Source organism: Pongo abelii, chromosome X (genome assembly GCF_028885655.2).
Source record: "Pongo abelii isolate AG06213 chromosome X, NHGRI_mPonAbe1-v2.0_pri, whole genome shotgun sequence".
NCBI lineage: Eukaryota > Metazoa > Chordata > Mammalia > Primates > Hominidae > Pongo > Pongo abelii.
This window is the reverse complement of record NC_072008.2, coordinates 48,224,194-48,242,815: the sequence shown is the minus strand read 5'-3', so window position 1 is coordinate 48,242,815 and position 18,622 is coordinate 48,224,194. Positions and strand designations below refer to the sequence as shown.

Genomic DNA, 18,622 nt, shown 5'->3' with positions numbered 1-18,622 from the left:
ATTGCTGGTTGGATTGTAAAATGGTGTACTCATTCTGAAAAACAGTTTGGCAGTTTCTCAAAATATGAACCATAAAGTCACCATATAACCCAGAAATTCCACTCATAGGTATCTATGCAAGAGAAATTTTTAAAAACCCATGTCCATTCCAAAACTTGTATACAAATATTTACAGCAGCATTATTCATAGGAGCCAAAAAGTAGAAACAATCCAAATGTTTGATGTCAATTGATGAATGGATAAACAAAATTTGGCATATATACACAATGGAATATTATAACATTTGGTAATACAAAAGAAGTACTAATACTTACTACAACATGGATGACCCCTGAAAACTCTACCCTAAGTGAAAGAAGCCGGTCACAAAAAACCACATATTTTGTGATTCCACTCATGTGAAATATCCAGAATAGGCAAATCCACAGAGACAGAAATAGAATAGTGGTTGCCTAGGGCTGGGAGTATGAGGTGGCATGAATGGTAAATGTCTGCTAATGAGGACAGGATTTCTTTTGGGTGTGTTGAAAAGGTTCTAAAATTAGATTGTGGTGATAGCTGCACAACTCTATTAATATACTAAAAACCACTGAGCTACATACTTTAAGTGGGTGAATTTTATGGTATTGGAATATACCTAAATAAATCTTATTTTTAAAAGGGGAAGAAAACTTTTTCCTAAATAACCCAGGATCAAAGTGGGAAATCAATACAGAAGCTATACAAATTTTACGAGAAGTTACGGAATACAGCATTGTATTTGCAGTGAAATTTACTGCTTTAAATAGCTTTGGTTTTAATTAAAAATAAATACAACCCCAAAATGAGCTATATATTCAACCTAAAACATTAGAATTAGAAAAACAAAATTAAGCAAAACAAAAACCAAAACCAGGAAGTAATGAATAAAACCTTAACTAAATCAAATAAATAAAGGAGGTTTAAAGAAAAAAAAATGAAATGACCAATGTAGCCAGGCGCAGCGGCTCGTGCCTATAATCTCAGCACTTTGAGAGGCCAAGGTGGGAGGATCGCTTGAGCCCAGGAGTTTGAGCCCAACCTGGGAAACATGGTGAAACCTTATCTCTACAAAAAAATAGAAAAATTAGCCAGGCATGGTTGTGTGCACCTGTAGTTCCAGCTATTCAGGAAGACTGAGGTGGAAGGATTGCTTGAGCCTGGGAAGTCGAGGCTGCAGTGAGCTACAGCTGCATCACTGCCCTCTAGCCTGGATGACAGAGTGAGACCCTGTCTCAAAAAAATAAACAAATGGAAATGCCCAATGTCATAAAAAAAAAACTCTCTAGCAAATCAGATAAAGGAATCAAGAATGTGTATGTGTGTGTGTGTGTGTGTGTGTGTGTGTATGTGTGTGTGTAGATATAGGAATAACGTAAGATAATTATCATCATCAGTCATTAGGAAAATACAAATCAAAACCCAAATCTTCCATTTGATTAGGAGACCATGTCTATGCAAGAGAAATTAAAACACATGTCCATTCCAAAACTTATACACAAATAGTCACAGCAGCATTATCCATAATAGCCAAAAAGTGGAAATAATCCAAATGTCCATCAAGTGATGAATGGATAAACAAAATTTGCCATATATATACAACAGAGTATTATTTGGTAATAAAAAAGAAGTACGGATACCTATTACAACATGGAAGAGCCTTAAAACCATAGAAACCACACACACACATACACATATACATATATTCAAAATGAGAGGAAAATCTTCCCCAGATAGGAAGGTGTTTAAAGCAGTTATTGCAGAACATTATGCATAACTGTATAGCAATGCATTTTAATACTGCCATAAAACAAGTGCTTCCCTAGTAAAATGCAAATTGACAAAGTTAATATAAGAAAAGAAAAGAGACCGGGTGCGGTGGCTCACACCTGTAATCCCAGAACTTTGGGAAGCCAAGGCTGGCAGATCAGTTGAGGCCAGGAGTTCAAGACCAGCTTGGCCAACATGGTGAAACCCTGTCTCTACTAAAAGTACAAAAATTAGCTAGGCATGGTGGCACGCACCTGTAATTCCAGCTACTCAGGAGGCTGAGGCAGGAGAATCACTTGAACCCAGGAGGCAGAGGTTGCAGTGAGTTGAGATCACACAAACTGCACTCCAGCCTGGGTGACAGAGTGAGACTCTATCAAAAAAAAAAACAAAAAAACAGAAAAGAAAGAAGAGACTAGTACATGTAGAAGAGACCAGAAAAAAAATTAAAACAACAAACACAAATCGGAAGACTCTGAAAGGTAGAAAGGTAAGGAGGACAGCTTGCAGACCTCAGGACTTGAACAGCACAGTGGTTGAGTTCCCTGGGTTTTCCCTTATCCTCCCATATATCATCAAAAGGTACTGGAGAAACTTACAACTCAGAACCATCAACAGGAACAGACTCCCCCCGCCAAAACAATATGGCTCCAAGAAAAGCCATTCCTGTTAAAGGACCAGGAAAAAGGTGACTTCACTGAACAGAAAACCTTTTTGAAGATACGCAGCCTTCTCCAGCCAAACACTAATGGAATGCACATTCCTTTCAAGCACTTGTTGAACATTCTCCAAATAGACCATACCGGGGGTCATAAAACACCTCCACAAATTGAAGTCGTACAGAGTATGTTCTCTGATTATAATAGCATAGAACTATCAATCAACAACAGAAAGATAACAGGAGAATCTCCAGATACTTTAAAATTAAATAATATATTTCTATATGATCCATGGATCAAAGATGAAGTCCCAAGGGAAATTAAAATGGGATGAATGAAAACGAAAAATGTAACTTATCAAAATCTGTGGGGTACAGATAAAGCACTGTTGAGAGGGAACATTATAGCACTAAATGTTTATATGAGAAAAGAGGAAAGGTCTTAAATCAATAATCTAAGCTCCCACCTCAGGAAACTAGAAAAAGAAAACTCAAACTAAGCGGAAGGAAGTAATAAATATAAGAGCAGAAATCAATGAAATTGAAAACACAAAAACAATAGAAAAAATAAATAAATCCAATAGCTGGTCTTTTGAAAAGAACAATAAAACTTGTAATCCTCCAGCAAGATTGACAAGGATAAAAAAGACACGACTAGAAAGATGGCAGAGCAAGAGCAAAGAAAAATCCCTTTGGTTCCAGAAAATCTCCTGAAAAAAAGAGGAAGGTTTATCAAGCCCTCAAAGCCACCCAGTCAAAGCAGGCACTTTTGGCAAAGAAGGAGCAGAGGAAAGGAAAAGGGCTCAGGTTTAAGTGACTGGAATCATTCCTACATGATTCCTGGTGGCAGAAACGTGACAAGGTGCGTCTCAGACGACTAGAAGTGAAACTTCATGCCTTGGAATTGCCAGATAAACATTCCTTGGCCTTTGTCATACACATCGAAAGGATTGATGGCGTGAGTTTACTGGTGCAGAGAACCATTGCAAGACCGCCTAAAGAAAATTTTTAGTGGTGTCTTTGTAAAAGTTACCTCCCAGAACCTAAAAATGCTGCGTATAGTGGAACCTTATGTGACCTGGGGATTTCCAAATCTGAAGTCTGTCCGGGAACTCATTTTTAAACGTAGACAAGCCAAGGTCAAGAATAAGACCATCCCTCTGACAGACAGTACAGTGATTGAGAAGCACCTGGGGAAGTTGGTGTCATTTGCTTGGAAGACCTCATTCATGAAATTGCCTTCCCAGGGAAGCATTTCCGGGAGATCTCATGGTTCTTGAGCCCTTTCCACCTGTCAGTGGCCCATCATGCTACCAAAAATAGAGTGGGCTTCCTCAAGGAGATGGGCACACCTGGCTATCGGGGTGAACACATCAATCTGCTCATCCACCAGCTGAACTAGACCCAGGTGCCAAACTGCAGTAAATTTGTATCAATGGAGTGGAAGCATGTGTTTTTATTTTTTGGGGGAATTTTTATCAAGTATCTTCAGAGAAGTTTATTTCCAGCTTTATCTTCAAAAACTGGAAAGGAAGGGTCAAAGAAAAGACAGTAGCTCACCGGGCGCGGTGGCTCACGCCTGTAATCCCAGCACTTTGGGAGGCCAAGGCGGGCGGATCACCTGAGGTCGGGAGTTCAAGACCAGCCTGACCAACATGGAGAAACCCCATCTCTACCAAAAATACAAAAATTAGCCGGGCGTGGTGGCACATGCCTGTAATCCCAGCTACTCAGGAGGTTGAGGCAGGAGAATCGCTTGAATCTGCCTGGGAGGCGCAGGTTGCGGTGAGCTGAGATCACGCCATTGCACTCCAGCCTGGACAACAACAGCAAAACTCCGTCTCAAAAAAAAAGTAAAAGAAAAGAAAAGACAGCAGCTTATGTTCACGGCAAGCACCTCTCATCACAGTCCAGTTCCAAGGAAAAATTCCACCATTTTCTACATTGGCTGCGGCCTCATCTGATATCAGCACATTCCAGGGAGGAAGGAGTCCTGCTTTGCTGCATCTTCTATCCTAGGGTTTAATGTTGGTTAATGAGTAACTCTAGCATTTGTATAAGGCTTCCTAAGAATCCTGCAGCAGTCGACCAAGCCCAGGGACATAATTGAATCTGGAGATTCCTGGGGCCTTGTTTTGAAAAAGACTTCAAATACACATAGGAAGAAAGGCACAAAAATAAATGTTCACTTGTCTCTGAAAAAATAAAAAGAGAGAGAAGACATGAAGACATAAATTACCAATATTAGAAATGAAACACAGAGATGTAACTGAAGATCCTGCAGCCATTAAAACAGGGGTATCTAATCTTTTGGCTTCCCTGGACCCCACTGGAAGAAGAATTGTCTTTCACCACACATAAAATACACTAACACTAACGATAGCGGATGAGCTTTAAAAAAAATGCAAAAAAAACTCACAATATTTTAAGAAAGTTTACGAATTTGTGTTGGGCTGCATTCCAAGCTGTCCGGAGCCACATGTGGCCCACGGACAGCAGGTTGGACAAGCTTGCATTAAAAGGATAGTAAGGGAATACCACAACAACTTTGTGCACATAAATTCAACAACTTGGATGAAACAGTCCAATTCCTTGTAAAACGCAAAGTACCACAATTCACCCACTATTAAATGCTTGGGAACAGAAGTGTTTCAGATTTCAGGTTTTTTTTTATTTTGGAATATATGATATATATAATGAAGTATCTTGCAGAATGGGACCCAAATATACACACAGAATTCATTTATGTTTCATGTACACTATGTTACCTTATAACATAGCCTGAAGGTAATTTTATAGAACATGTTTAATAATTTTGTGCATGGGGGGGAGGAGCCAAGATGGCCGAATAGGAACAGCTCCGGTCTACAGCTCCCAGCGTGAGCGACGCAGAAGACGGGTGATTTCTGCATTTCCATCTGAGGTACCGTGTTCATCTCACTAGGGAGTGCCAGACAGTGGGCGCAGGTCAGTGGGTGAGTGCACCCTGCGCCAGCCGAAGCACGGCCGAGGCATTGCCTCACTCGGGAAGCGCAAGGGGTCAGGGAGTTCCCTTTCCAGGGGTGACAGACGGCACTCCCACCCGAATACTGTGCTTTTCCGACGGGCTTAGGAAACGGTGCCCCAGGAGAGTATAGCCCGCACCTGGCTCAGAGGGTCCTACGCCCATGGAGTCTCACTGATTGCTAGCACAGCAGTCTGAGATCAAACAGCAAGGCGGCAGCGAGGCTGGGGGAGGGGCGCCCGCCATTGCCCAGGATCGCTTAGGTAAACAAAGCAGCCTGGAAACTTGAACTGGGTGGAGCCCACCACAGCTCAAGGAGGCCTGCCTGCCTCTGTAGGCTCCACCTCTGGGGGCAGGGCACAGACAAACAAAAAGACAGCAGTAACCTCTGCAGACTTAAATGTCCCTGTCTGACAGCTTTGAGGAGAGCAGTGGTTCTCCCAGCACGCAGCTGGAGATCTGAGAACAGGCAGACTGCCTCCTCAAGTGGGTCCCTGACACCTGACCCCTGAACAGCCTAACTGGGAGGCACCCCCCAGCAGGGGCAGACTGACACCTCACACGGCCGGCCAGGTACTCCAACAGACCTGCAGCTGAGGGTCCTGTCTGTTAGAAGGAAAACTAACAGAAAGGACACCCACACCAAAAACCCATCTGTACATCACCATCATCAAAGACCAAAAGTAGATAAAACCACAAAGATTGGGAAAAAACAGAGCAGAAAAACTGGAAACTCTAAAAAGCAGAGTACCTCTCCTCCTCCAAAGGAACGCAGTTCCTCACCAGCAACGGAACAAAGCTGGACGGAGAATGACTTTGACAGGCTGAGAGAAGAAGGCTTCAGACGATCAAATTACTCCGAGCTACGGGAGGATATTCAAACCAAAGGCAAAGAAGTTGAAGACTTTGAAAAAAATTTAGAAGAATGTATAACTAGAATAACCAATACAGAGAAGTGCTTAAAGGAGCTGATGGAGCTGAAAACCAAGGCTCGAGAACTACATGAAGAATGCAGAAGCCTCAGGAGCCGATGCAATCAAATGGAAGAAAGGGTATCAGCCCTGGAAGATGAAATGAATGAAATGAAGTGAGAAGGGAAGTTTAGAGAAAAAAGAATAAAAAGAAACGAGCAAAGCCTCCAAGAAATGTGGGACTATGTGAAAAGACCAAATCTACGTCTGATTGGTGTACCTGAAAGTAACGGGGAGAATGGAAACAAGTTGGAAAACACTCTGCAGGATATTATCCAGGAGAACTTCCCCAATCTAGCAAGGCAGGCAAACATTCAGATTCAGGAAATACAGAGAAGGCCACAAAGATACTCCTCGAGAAGAGCAACTCCAAGACACATAATTGTCAGATTCACCAAAGTTGAAATGAAGGAAAAAATGTTAAGGGCAGCCAGAGAGAAAGGTCGGGTTACCATCAAAGGGAAGCCCATCAGACTAACAGGGGATCTCTCAGCAGAAACCCTACAAGCCAGAAGAGACTGGGGGCCAATATTCAACATTCTTAAAGAAAAGAATTTTCAACCCAGAATTTCATATCCAGCCAAACTAAGCTTCATAAGTGAAGGAGAAATAAAATACTTTACAGACAAGCAAATGCTGAGAGATTTTCTCACCACCAGGCCTGCCCTAAAAGAGCTCCTGAAGGAAGCGCTAAACATGGAAAGGCACAACCGGTACCAGCCACTGCAAAATCATACCAAAATGTAAAGACCATCGAGACTAGGAAGAGACTGCATCAACTAACGAGCAAAATAACCAGCTAACATCATAATGACAGGATCAAATTCACACATAACAATATTAACTTTAAATGTAAATGGACTAAATGCTCCAATTAAAAGACACAGACTGGCAAATTGGATAAAGAGTCAAGACCCATCAGTGTGCTGTATTCAGGAAACCCATCTCACGTGCAGAGACACACATAGGCTCAAAATAAAAGGATGGAGGAAGATCTACCAAGCAAATGGAAAACAAAAAAAGGCAGGGGTTGCAATCCTAGTCTCTGATGAAACAGACTTTAAACCAACAAAGATCAAAAGAGACAAAGAAGGCCATTACATAATGGTAAAGGGATTAATTCAACAAGAAGAGCTAACTATCCTAAATATATATGCACCCAATACAGGAGCACCCAGATTCATAAAGCAAGTCCTGAGTGACCTACAAAGAGACTTAGACTCCCACACATTAATAATGGGAGACTTTAACACCCCACTGTCAACATTAGACAGATCAACGAGACAGAAAGTCAACAAGGATACCCAGGAATTGAACTCAGCTCTGCACCAAGCGGACCTAATAGACATCTACAGAACTCTCCACCCCAAATCAACAGAATATACATTTTTTTCAGCACCACACCACACCTATTCCAAAATTGACCACATACTTGGAAGTAAAGCTCTCCTTAATAAATGTAAAAGAACAGAAATTATAACAAACTATCTCTCAGATCACAGTGCAATCAAGCTAGAACTCAGGATTAAGAATCTCACTCAAAACCGCTCAACTACGTGGAAACTGAACAACCTGCTCCTGAATGACTACTGGGTACATAACGAAATGAAGGCAGAAATAAAGATGTTCTTTGAAACCAACGAGAACCAAGACACAACATACCAGAATCTCTGGGATGCATTCAAAGCAGTGTGTAGAGGGAAATTTATAGCACTAAATGCCCACAAGAGAAAGCAGGAAAGATCCAAAATTGACACCCTAACATCACAATTAAAAGAACTAGAAAAGCAAGAGCAAACACATTCAAAAGCTAGCAGAAGGCAAGAAATAACTAAAATCAGAGCAGAACTGAAGGAAATAGAGACACAAAAAACCCTTCAAAAAATCAATGAATCCAGGAGCTGGTTTTTTGAAAGGATCAACAAAATTGATAGACCGCTAGCAAGATTAATAAAGAAAAAAAGAGAGAAGAATCAAATAGATGCAATAAAAAATGATAAAGGGGATATCACCACCGATCCCACAGAAATACAAACTACCATCAGAGAATATTACAAACACCTCTACGCAAATAAACTAGAAAATCTAGAAGAAATGGATAAATTCCTCAACACATACACCCTCCCAAGACTAAACCAGGAAGAAGTTGAATCTCTGAATAGACCAATAACAGGAGCTGAAATTGTGGCAATAATCAATAGCTTACCAACCAAAAAAAGTCCAGGACCAGATGGGTTCACAGCCGAATTCTACCAGAGGTACAAGGAGGAGCTGGTACCATTCCTTCTGAAACTATTCCAATCAATAGAAAAAGAGGGACTCCTCCCTAACTCATTTTATGAGGCCAGCATCATCCTGATACCAAAGCCGGGCAGAGACACAACAAAAAAAGAGAATTTTAGACCAATATCCTTGATGAACATTGATGCAAAAATCCTCAATAAAATACTGGCAAACCGAATCCAGCAGCACATCAAAAAGCTTATCCACCATGATCAAGTGGGCTTCATCCCTGGGATGCAAGGCTGGTTCAATATATGCAAATCAATAAATGTAATCCAGCATATAAACAGAACCAAAGACAAAAACCACATGATTATCTCAATAGATGCAGAAAAGGCCTTTGACAAAATTCAACAACCCTTCATGCTAAAAACTCTCAATAAATTAGGTATTGATGGGATGTATCTCAAAATAATAAGAGCTATCTATGACAAACCCACAGCCAATATCATACTGAATGGGCAAAAACTGGAAGCATTCCCTTTGAAAACTGGCACAAGACAGGGATGCCCTCTCTCACCACTTCTATTCAACATAGTGTTGGAAGTTCTGGCCAGAGCAATTAGGCAGGAGAAGGAAATCAAGGGTATTCAATTAGGAAAAGAGGAAGTCAAATTGTCCCTGTTTGCAGATGACATGATAGTATATCTAGAAAACCCCATTGTCTCAGCCCAAAATCTCCTTAAGCTGATAAGCGACTTCAGCAAAGTCTCAGGATACAAAATCAATGTACAAAAATCACAAGCATTCTTATACACCAATAACAGACAAACAGAGAGCCAAATCATGAGTGAACTCCCATTCACAATTGCTTCAAAGAGAAGAAAATACCTAGGAATCCAACTTACAAGGGATGTGAAGGACCTCTTCAAGGAGAACTACAAACCACTGCTCAAGGAAATAAAAGAGGATACAAACAAATGGAAGAACATTCCATGCTCATGGGTAGGAAGAATCAATATCGTGAAAATGGCCATCCTTCCCAAGGTAATTTACAGATTCAATGCCATCCCCATCAAGGTACCAATGACTTTCTTCACAGAATTGGAAAAAACTACTTTAAAGTTCATATGGAACCAAAAAAGAGCCCGCATCGCCAAGTCAATCCTAAGCCAAAAGAACAAAGCTGGAGGCATCACACTACCTGACTTCAAACTATACTACAAGGCTACAGTAACCAAAACAGCATGGTACTGGTACCAAAACAGAGATATAGATCAATGGAACAGAACAGAGTCCTCAGAAATAATGCCACATATCTACAACTATCTGATCTTTGACAAACCTGAGAAAAACAAGAAATGGGGAAAGGATTCCCTATTTAATAAATGGTGCTGAGAAAACTGGCTAGCCATATGTAGAAAGCTGAAACTGGATCCCTTCCTTACACCTTATACAAAAATCAATTCAAGATGGATTAAAGACTTAAACGTTAGACCTAAAACCATAAAAACCCTAGAAGAAAACCTAGGCATTACCATTCAGGACATAGGCATGGGCAAGGACTTCATGTCTAAAACACCAAAAGCAATGGCAACGAAAGCCAAAATTGACAAATGGGATCTAATTAAACTAAAGAGCTTCTGCACAGCAAAGGAAACTACCATCAGAGTGAACAGGCAACCTACAAAATGGGAGAAAATTTTCGCAACCTACTCATCTGACAAAGGGCTAATATCCAGAATCTACAATGAACTCCAACAAATTTACAAGAAAAAAACAACCCCATCAAAAAGTGGGCGAAGGACATGAACAGACACTTCTCAAAAGAAGACATTTATGCAGCCAAAAAACACAAGAAAAAATGCTCACCATCACTGGCCATCAGAGAAATGCAAATCAAAACCACAATGAGATACCATCTCACACCAGTTAGAATGGCAATCATTAAAAAGTCAGGAAACAACAGGTGCTGGAGAGGATGTGGAGAAACAGGAACACTTTTACACTGTTGGTGGGACTGTAAACTAGTTCAACCCTTGTGGAAGTCAGTGTGGCGATTCCTCAGGGATCTAGAACTAGAAATTCCATTTGACCCAGCCAGCCCATTACTGGGTATATACCCAAAGGACTATAAATCATGCTGCTATAAAGACACATGCACACGTATGTTTATTGCGGCATTATTCACAATAGCAAAGACTTGGCACCAACCCAAATGTTCAACAATGATAGACTGGATTAAGAAAATGTGGCACATATACACCATGGAATACTATGCAGCCATAAAAAATGATGAGTTCATGTCCTTTGTAGGGACATGGATGAAATTGGAAATCATCATTCTCAGTAAACTATCGCAAGAACAAAAAACCAAACACCGCATATTCTCACTCATAGGTGGGAATTGAACAGTGAGAACACATGGACACAGGAAGGGGAACATCACACTTCGGGGACTGTTGTTGGGTGGGGGGAGGGGGGAGGGATAGCATTGGGAGATATACCTAATGCTAGATGACGGGTTAGTGGGTGCAGCGCACCAGCATGGCACATGTATACATATGTAACTTACCTGCACATTGCGCATATGTACCATAAAACCTAAAGTATAATAATAATAATAATAAATAATAATAATAATTTTGTGCATGAAACAAAGTTTTCACTGCATTTTGACTGTGACCTGTCACAAAATCAGGTGTGAAATTTTGCTTGTGGCATTATGTCGGCACTCAGAAAGTTTTGGATTTTGAAGCATTTTGGATTTCAGATTTTTGAATTAGGGATGCTTAACCTGTAGATAGTCTAAAATGATATTAAATAGATAATCTGAATAGTTACATAAATATTACAGACATTGAAGCCATGATCAAAAAGCTTCCAAATGGAAGTTTCCAGGCCCAGATGGCTTCACTGGAGAAGTCTACCAAATATTTAAATATTTAAATAAAAATTAGTACTTATTCTACACAATCTCTTCCAGAAAACAGAAGAGGAGGAAATAGTCCCCAATTCATTCAATGAGGCCAGTATTACCCTAATACTAAAACCAGACAAGGCCAAGAGCAGTGGCTAACACCTGTAATCCCAGCACTTTGAGAGGCTGAGGCAGGAGGACTGTTTGAGCCCAGGAGATTGAGACCAGCCTGGGCAACATAGTGAGACCCCGTTTACAAAAAATAATAAAATTAGTTGGGTGTGGTGGCATGTGCCTGCAGTCCCAGCTACTCAGGAGGCTGAGGTGGAAGAATCACTTGAGGCTGGGAGGTCAAGGCTGCAGTAAGCCATGATCACACCACTGCACTCCAGCCTGAGGAACAGAATGAGAGCCTGTCTGAAAAATAAAAAATAAAACCAGACAAAGATAGTAGAAAAAAGAAAACTATAGACAATATTTCCCATGAACTTAGATGCAAAAATCCTCAAAAAAGCATTAGCTAATCAATTCCTTCAATATATCCAAATAATTATACATCACAACCAAGTAGGGTTTATTCCAGGAATGTAAGACTAGATCAATATTCAAAAATCAATCAGCATAACCCTCCATACTGACAAGCTAAAAAAGAAAAAAAATCACAAGATCATAAAAATTCAGAGTGTTGATGAAATTCAACACCCATTCACGATAAAAACTACTTTTGAAATTAAAAATAGAGGGGAACTTCCTCAACTCAAAAAAGAGGGTCCAAAAAAAGAAAGCCCTACAGCTAAAATCATACTTAATGGTAAAAGGTTGAATATTTTCCCCCTAAGACTGAAAACAATGCAAAGATGTCCACTCTCTTATTCAACATAGTACTGGAACTTCTTGCCAGTGTAATAAGGGAAGAAAAGCAGAGGTATAAAGATTGGAAAGAAATAAAACTATCCCTGTTTGTATATGACATGATTGCTCATGCAGAAAACCCAAGGAATCTGCCAAAAAGGTGTAAAACCTAATAATTGAGCTCAGCAAGATTGCAGGATACAAGACCAACAGACAAAACTCAATTGTATTCCTATATATAAGCAGCAATTTAAAAGATAACACCATTTATGACCACTCCAAAAAAATTAAATACTTAGGTATAAATTGAATAAGACATGTACAGAACTTGGGTGATGAAAATTAAAATATACCATTTACAGAAATTTTAAAAGATCTAAATAAATAGAGAGACATACTATGTACATGGATTGGAAGACTTGGCACAGTTAAGACTTAACTTCTTCCCGAGTTGGTATACAGGTTTAATGCAATTCCTATCAAAATCCAAGCAAGATGCTTTGTAGATAGAGACAAGATTTTGTAAAATGCATATAGGAAAGGCAAGGGAACCAGAGGCATTAAAACAATTTTGAAAAAGAATAAAGTGAGAGGAATCACTCTATCCAATTCAAGACAGCAAGGTAGTACTGGCAGAGGGATAGACACATAGACAATGAACTGAATAGCAAACCCAGAAAGAGCCCACACACAAGTATGGCCAACTTATTTTTGACAATGGTGAAAGACAAGTCAATGGAGGAAAGATAGTCTTTTCAACAAATAGTGCTTCAGTCTGGACATCCATAAGCAAATTAATGCACCTCGACCTAAGTCTCATACTTTATACAAAAAGTAACTCACAGAGGATCACAGACAGCAGTAAGGAGACACAGACAAATCACCATCACAGTGGAGAATTTCTCTCTCCTCGAAGTAACAGAAGAAGCAGACAAAAAAGGATAGATTTTCTATGACACAATTGAGGACTAAATAATTAAATATTATTTTCAAGTTATATACAGAACGTTTCTAAAAATTCACCACGGACTAGGCCATAAGTCTCCTTATATTTCAAGGAATGAGCTTCACGTAGATATTTTTCTAACACAGAAAACTAAGGTTAGAGATCCATTACAGAGATAAACTTTTGCACACTGAAACCCCACTTTTGAATAACTCCTGGGTAAAAGACAAATGAATACAAGTTAACACTCTTAAAAAGCATAATGCTCCAAACCCAATGGGGCTTAGAATGAACTTTAAGACCTTAACGGTGATATTAGAAAAGAGAAAAGCCTGCAAAATGATGACCGAATCATCCAACTCAAGTTAGATAAACGATTCCATCACTGGCCACACAAAATCGCCCAGCACTCACCCTCCCCGGCCCCCCATCACCTCCACATCCCTGGGCACTGAACGTCGAATCCTCCTGACAACTACCAAACCCCGGCTGAGAACCGGCGAGAACCGCAGCCGCTTCCGGTCACTACCCCTAGCACCGCCCTTTTTCGAGGTTTGGGACTTCACATGAATGAGGGGAAGGGGGGGGTCCGCGCGTGCGCAAAACCACCTTTGAAGCTGCCGTTAGCCAGGAGTCAACATGGAGAAGTTACGGAAGCGGGTGCTTTGGGACTTTCGGTGACCCTCGGCGGCGTGGTCAGGTGGGGAACATGGCCGCGCCCACGTCGCGCTTCCCCATGGGGTACACCATGTTGGAGGAATGTCCATCCGTATTGAGGATGAGGACACCTCTAAACTCACAGAGCAGGCTGTGAATTTGGAGCTGTCTTCTCTAAACTCAGGTGGAGCTGTCCCGCTGGTGGCGGGGAGCACGGGTAGGGACGTTTCTCTGGGCGGGCTAACTGGAGGAGGGGTCTTTGGACCTGTCGTCTATGGATCTGTGTGATACCGCTCCGAGAAACTGAAGGGCCTCTTGGAAAGAATCAGGGGCGGCCGCGGCTATCTCCTGGCAGATACCACAGGATGAGAAGCGGGGAGATGTCAGGCTGGTTACAGGCTTCTCCTAGGACATACCACAAGGGAAGGAGGAGGAGAAATCAGGGTTATGCAAGTCCTCCTAGGATATGCCATGAGGTATGAAAAAGGGAGAACTCAGAGTGCGGGGTTCCCCTCCTGCTGTGCCTGTGGGGTTTGGATGCGGGGGTTTGAATGCTCCAATCTACCTTATCTCCCACTCCATCTACCCCAGCTAAAAAGGGACTATGTAGTACCAATACTAATAATTTTTAATGTGTCCTTAGTCCAATGCAATATGTCAATTAAAATCTTTAGGAAACTTTATTATTTTTATTTCCTCATGAAGTAAAATATATGTGGTCATGGTGCCCTTACTTTGGAAATGTAGCTTTAATACAAGGCTCTGCTTCTACCCTTCAACCAGTTTGCTGCCCCATATCACCTCCAATGTGTAAATTCTGGAGATGCCCCTGCCCTCTGGGAGATGTCACTGGAGCAGAAGGGGAAGAAGTCATACAGTCCTTCACCTATGAATGCCTATTCATCCTTCAATACCAAGTTCAAATATCTCCTCCTCCAGAGAATCCTCCTGACAGAGCTAGAAGCCTGTGTGCCCTCCTGAAGGCCTTTCTGAATCCTCAGGTGAAAAAAATATTTTGAGAGGACCTGGTGTAGGCTGAAGTGTGGACTTGCTGGGGGCTCTCAATCCAGTCTTATCCCCTCTGGCCCTCGGTTTAACAATCTCGAAAGTTAGAGGTGTCCTAGTCCAATTAGCCTCAAACTAATTTTTAGTCTGACAGATCCAGCAATCAATAAGGGAGACTGCACACCCGGGGCACCATGGGCAGCTCACTAAGCAAAGGAAAAGATAGAGTTCTTATAGGATTTTGAGGAATAGTGGAGTTCAGATGAAATTAAATGAAGCAGTGTTTTAATGGGCTCAAAGGAAAGCAGGGCTGTATGTAAAGGGTCATTGTCAGGTCTGGACTGTGAAGTGAACCCAGAGTGCTGTTTCCTTGGAAACAATTTAGATGTAGAATTTTGTGTCCCCAGATAACTCTTGCCTAAAGCTTTGCACCTGGGTTGAAAATTGAATCTTGCTTCTCTGTCTGGAAGTGACTTAGAATCTCCCATGAGAATCACATGTTTCCCTCTTACTGATATCATTTCAAATAGCAAAGTTTCTGATAGTCTATGATTGTAGAGAACAAAGTTTCTCATTGACTAAGAAAGCAATAGGCACTTAAAGTAGGGGTTCTTTATGGCATTACAAATGCAGCATGTCCTTAGAAGAAATAATGTTTCCTGTGAATTTTGCATTTGGCTTTATATGTGTCTGTTCTTCCATCCTGATGAATAGCAAGGCAGATTTTTATAGTCCGATTTTCATTTTAATTTTCTTAAGAGAGTTGGTATCTTTGTCCATTTTCTGCTACTATAACAGAATATCACAGATTGGGTAATTTATAAAGAAAATAAGCTTATTTGGCTCATAGTTCTGGAGATTGGGAAGTCCAACTTGGTGCCAGCATCTGGTGAGGGTCTTATTGCTGCATTATTCCATGGCAGAGGACAAGGGGGCAAGCAAGTGTATGAACAAAGAGAAAGCACAAGGGACTGGGCTGACTTTATAACAACCCACTCTTGAGGTGACTAACCCATCCCCTCAGTGACAGCATTAATCAGTTTATGAGAATGGAGCCTCCATGACCTATTCACTTTTTAAAGGCCCCACCTCCTAATACTGTTACAATGGCAATTTCAATATGAGTTTCAGAGGAGACAAACATTTGAACCATAGCAGTTGAACTTTGATTATCCCAGCTTGTCATTCTGCTCCTGCATCCCTGGTCTGGGCAAATGTTTGTTGAATGAATACATGAAAGAAGAATGGAATCAGTGGAAGCATATTTGGCATGCATACACTTCTAATAGAGTGCCAAGAATCACTGTTAGTGTTCTTGGATGTCATAATAGTACCAACAAAAAAAAAAAAAAAAAAAAGTTCTGTTAAACCACTTCAGAGAAGAAGGAAATATATAAAGAGATGTTCAAAGTCATTTGTGATTAGGGAAATACAAATCAAGACATGATAAAAATGACATTTTATACCCATTCAAATTGCAAAAACGTAAAAGTCTGACAATACCAAGAATTGGAGAGTATGTGGGCCAACAGGATCTTTTTGCCCTGTTGAAGGAATGTAAATCAGTGCAACCACTTTAGAAAATATTTTTGCATTTTCTCCTACAGTGAATATATACATACCTTACAATCCAGTGAATCCACTCTCATGAATGTAGCCAAGAGAAACACTTGCACAAGAAACCTAGGATATGCATGTTGTGCATGTTTCTTAGTCTGTTTTCTGTTGCTTACGACAGAATACCTGAAACTGGGTAATTTCTAAAGAAAAGGAGTTTATTTCTTACAGTTATGGAGCCTGAGAAGCCCAAGGTTGAAGGGCAATAACTGGTGAGGACCTTCTTTCTGGTAGGGACTCTCTGCAGAGTCCCAAGGTAGCACAGGGTATCACACAGTGAAGGGGCTGAGCATGCTAGCTGAGGTCTCTCTTCCTCTTTTTTTTTTTTTTTGAGATGGATTCTTTCTCTGTTGCCCAGGCTAGAGTCCAGTGGTGCGATCTCGGATGCCTGCAACCTCTGCCTCCCAGGTTCAAGCGATTCTCCTGCCTCAGCCTCCTGATTATAGGCACGTGCCACCACGCCTAGCTAATTTTTGTATTTTTAGTAGAGACAGGGTTTCAACATGTTGGTCAGGCTGGTCTCGAACTCCTGACCTTGTGCTGGGATTACAGGCATGAGCCATTGCACCTGGCCTCTCTTCCTCTTCTTATAAAGTCACTAGTTCCACTCCCATGATAACCCATTAAATCCATTAACTCATTAATGGAGTAATCCATTCATGAGGGCAGGGCAGAGACCTCAACACTCAATCACCTCTTGAAGGCCCCACCTCTCAATACTGCTACATTGGGGATAAATTTCAACATGAGTTTTGGAGGAGACAAATATTCAAGCCATGCCAGCATGGCATCCTGTTCACAACAGCAAAACCTGGAAACAAAAATGGATGCTCATCAATAGGAGTCATAATGAATGAACTAGAACAACACCCAACAATATGGATGAATATTAAGGGGGAGGAACTGTAATCCCAAAAGATTATATAAAGCATAACACACTTTTATAAACTTAAAAGCTACTAATATAGGCTGGGCACAGTGGCTCATGCCTGTAATCCCAGCACTTTGGGAGGCCAAGGTGGGATGATCTCTTGAAGCCAGGAGTTCAAGACCAGTGTGGGCAACAAAGTGAGATCCCCGTCCCTACAACAATTTTAAAAATTAGCCAGGTGTGGCGGTGTGTGCCTGTAATCCCAGCTACTCAGGAGGCTGAGGTGGGAGGATCCCTTGAGCCTCTTGAGGAGTTCAAGACTGCAGTGAGCTATGATAGTGCCACTGCACTCCAACCTGGGTGACAGAGCAAGACCCTGTCTCTTTAAAAAAAAAAGCTACTAATATAAAGGATATGAACTATTTAGGATTTTGTGTAGTTGCAATAAAATTACATTAAAAAGAAATTTTAAAACGACGAACTTGGGATTCAGGATGATATTTACCTCAGTTGAGGGTGGGGCAAGGCAACAAATTGGGGGACTCCATGGATAGATGGAGGTTATCATCAAGTCCGTACCTTTTCTTTTGGGTGGTAGGTGCATATATTCATTCATTCATTCATTCATTCATTCATTCATTCATTTTAGAGACTGAGTCTCACTCTGTCGCCCAGGCGGGGGTGCAGTGGCATGATCATAGCTAATTATATTATTAAAAGTAACTAAATATTTAAATTAATTGGGAAAATTAAGATGTTAGATAATGTGATAGTTAATACTGAGTGTCAACTTGATTGGATTGAAGATGCAAAGTATTGATCCTGGGTGTGTCTGTGAGGGTGTTGCCAAAGGAGATTAACATTTGAGTCAGTGGGCTAGGAAAGGCAGACCCACCCTTAATCTGAGTGGGCACCATCTAATCAGCTGCCAGCACAGCCAGGATATAAAGCAGGTAGAAAAATGTGAAGACTCTAGACTGGCTTAGCTTCCTAGCCTACATCTTTCACCCCTGCTGGATGCTTCCTGCCCTCAAACATGGGACTCCAAGTTCTTCAGCTTTAGGGACTTGGACTGGCTTCCTTGCTCCTCAGCTTGCAGACAGCCTATT

General features: G+C 41.1%; 1 protein-coding gene and 2 pseudogenes across 2 annotated transcripts in view; 2 read left to right on the top strand and 1 right to left on the bottom strand.

The window, feature by feature from the left end:
- Positions 1-13,932, bottom strand: part of LOC100437875 (zinc finger protein 81) — a 105,607-nt gene extending 91,675 nt beyond the window's left edge. Inside the window, exon 1 of one of the 2 annotated variants that reach the window (XM_009234794.4) lies at positions 13,778-13,932. The gene's annotated coding sequence lies outside the window, so the exon portion shown is untranslated. The remainder of the gene's footprint in view (positions 1-13,777) is intronic. The other variant, XM_002831582.6, reaches the window with a different exon arrangement.
- Positions 3,104-3,849, top strand: LOC100438474 (ribosomal protein uL30-like; annotated as a pseudogene).
- A 70-nt stretch (positions 13,933-14,002) lies between the features above and the next one.
- Positions 14,003-18,102, top strand: LOC100437508 (uncharacterized; annotated as a pseudogene).
- Positions 18,103-18,622: the final 520 nt, after the last annotated feature.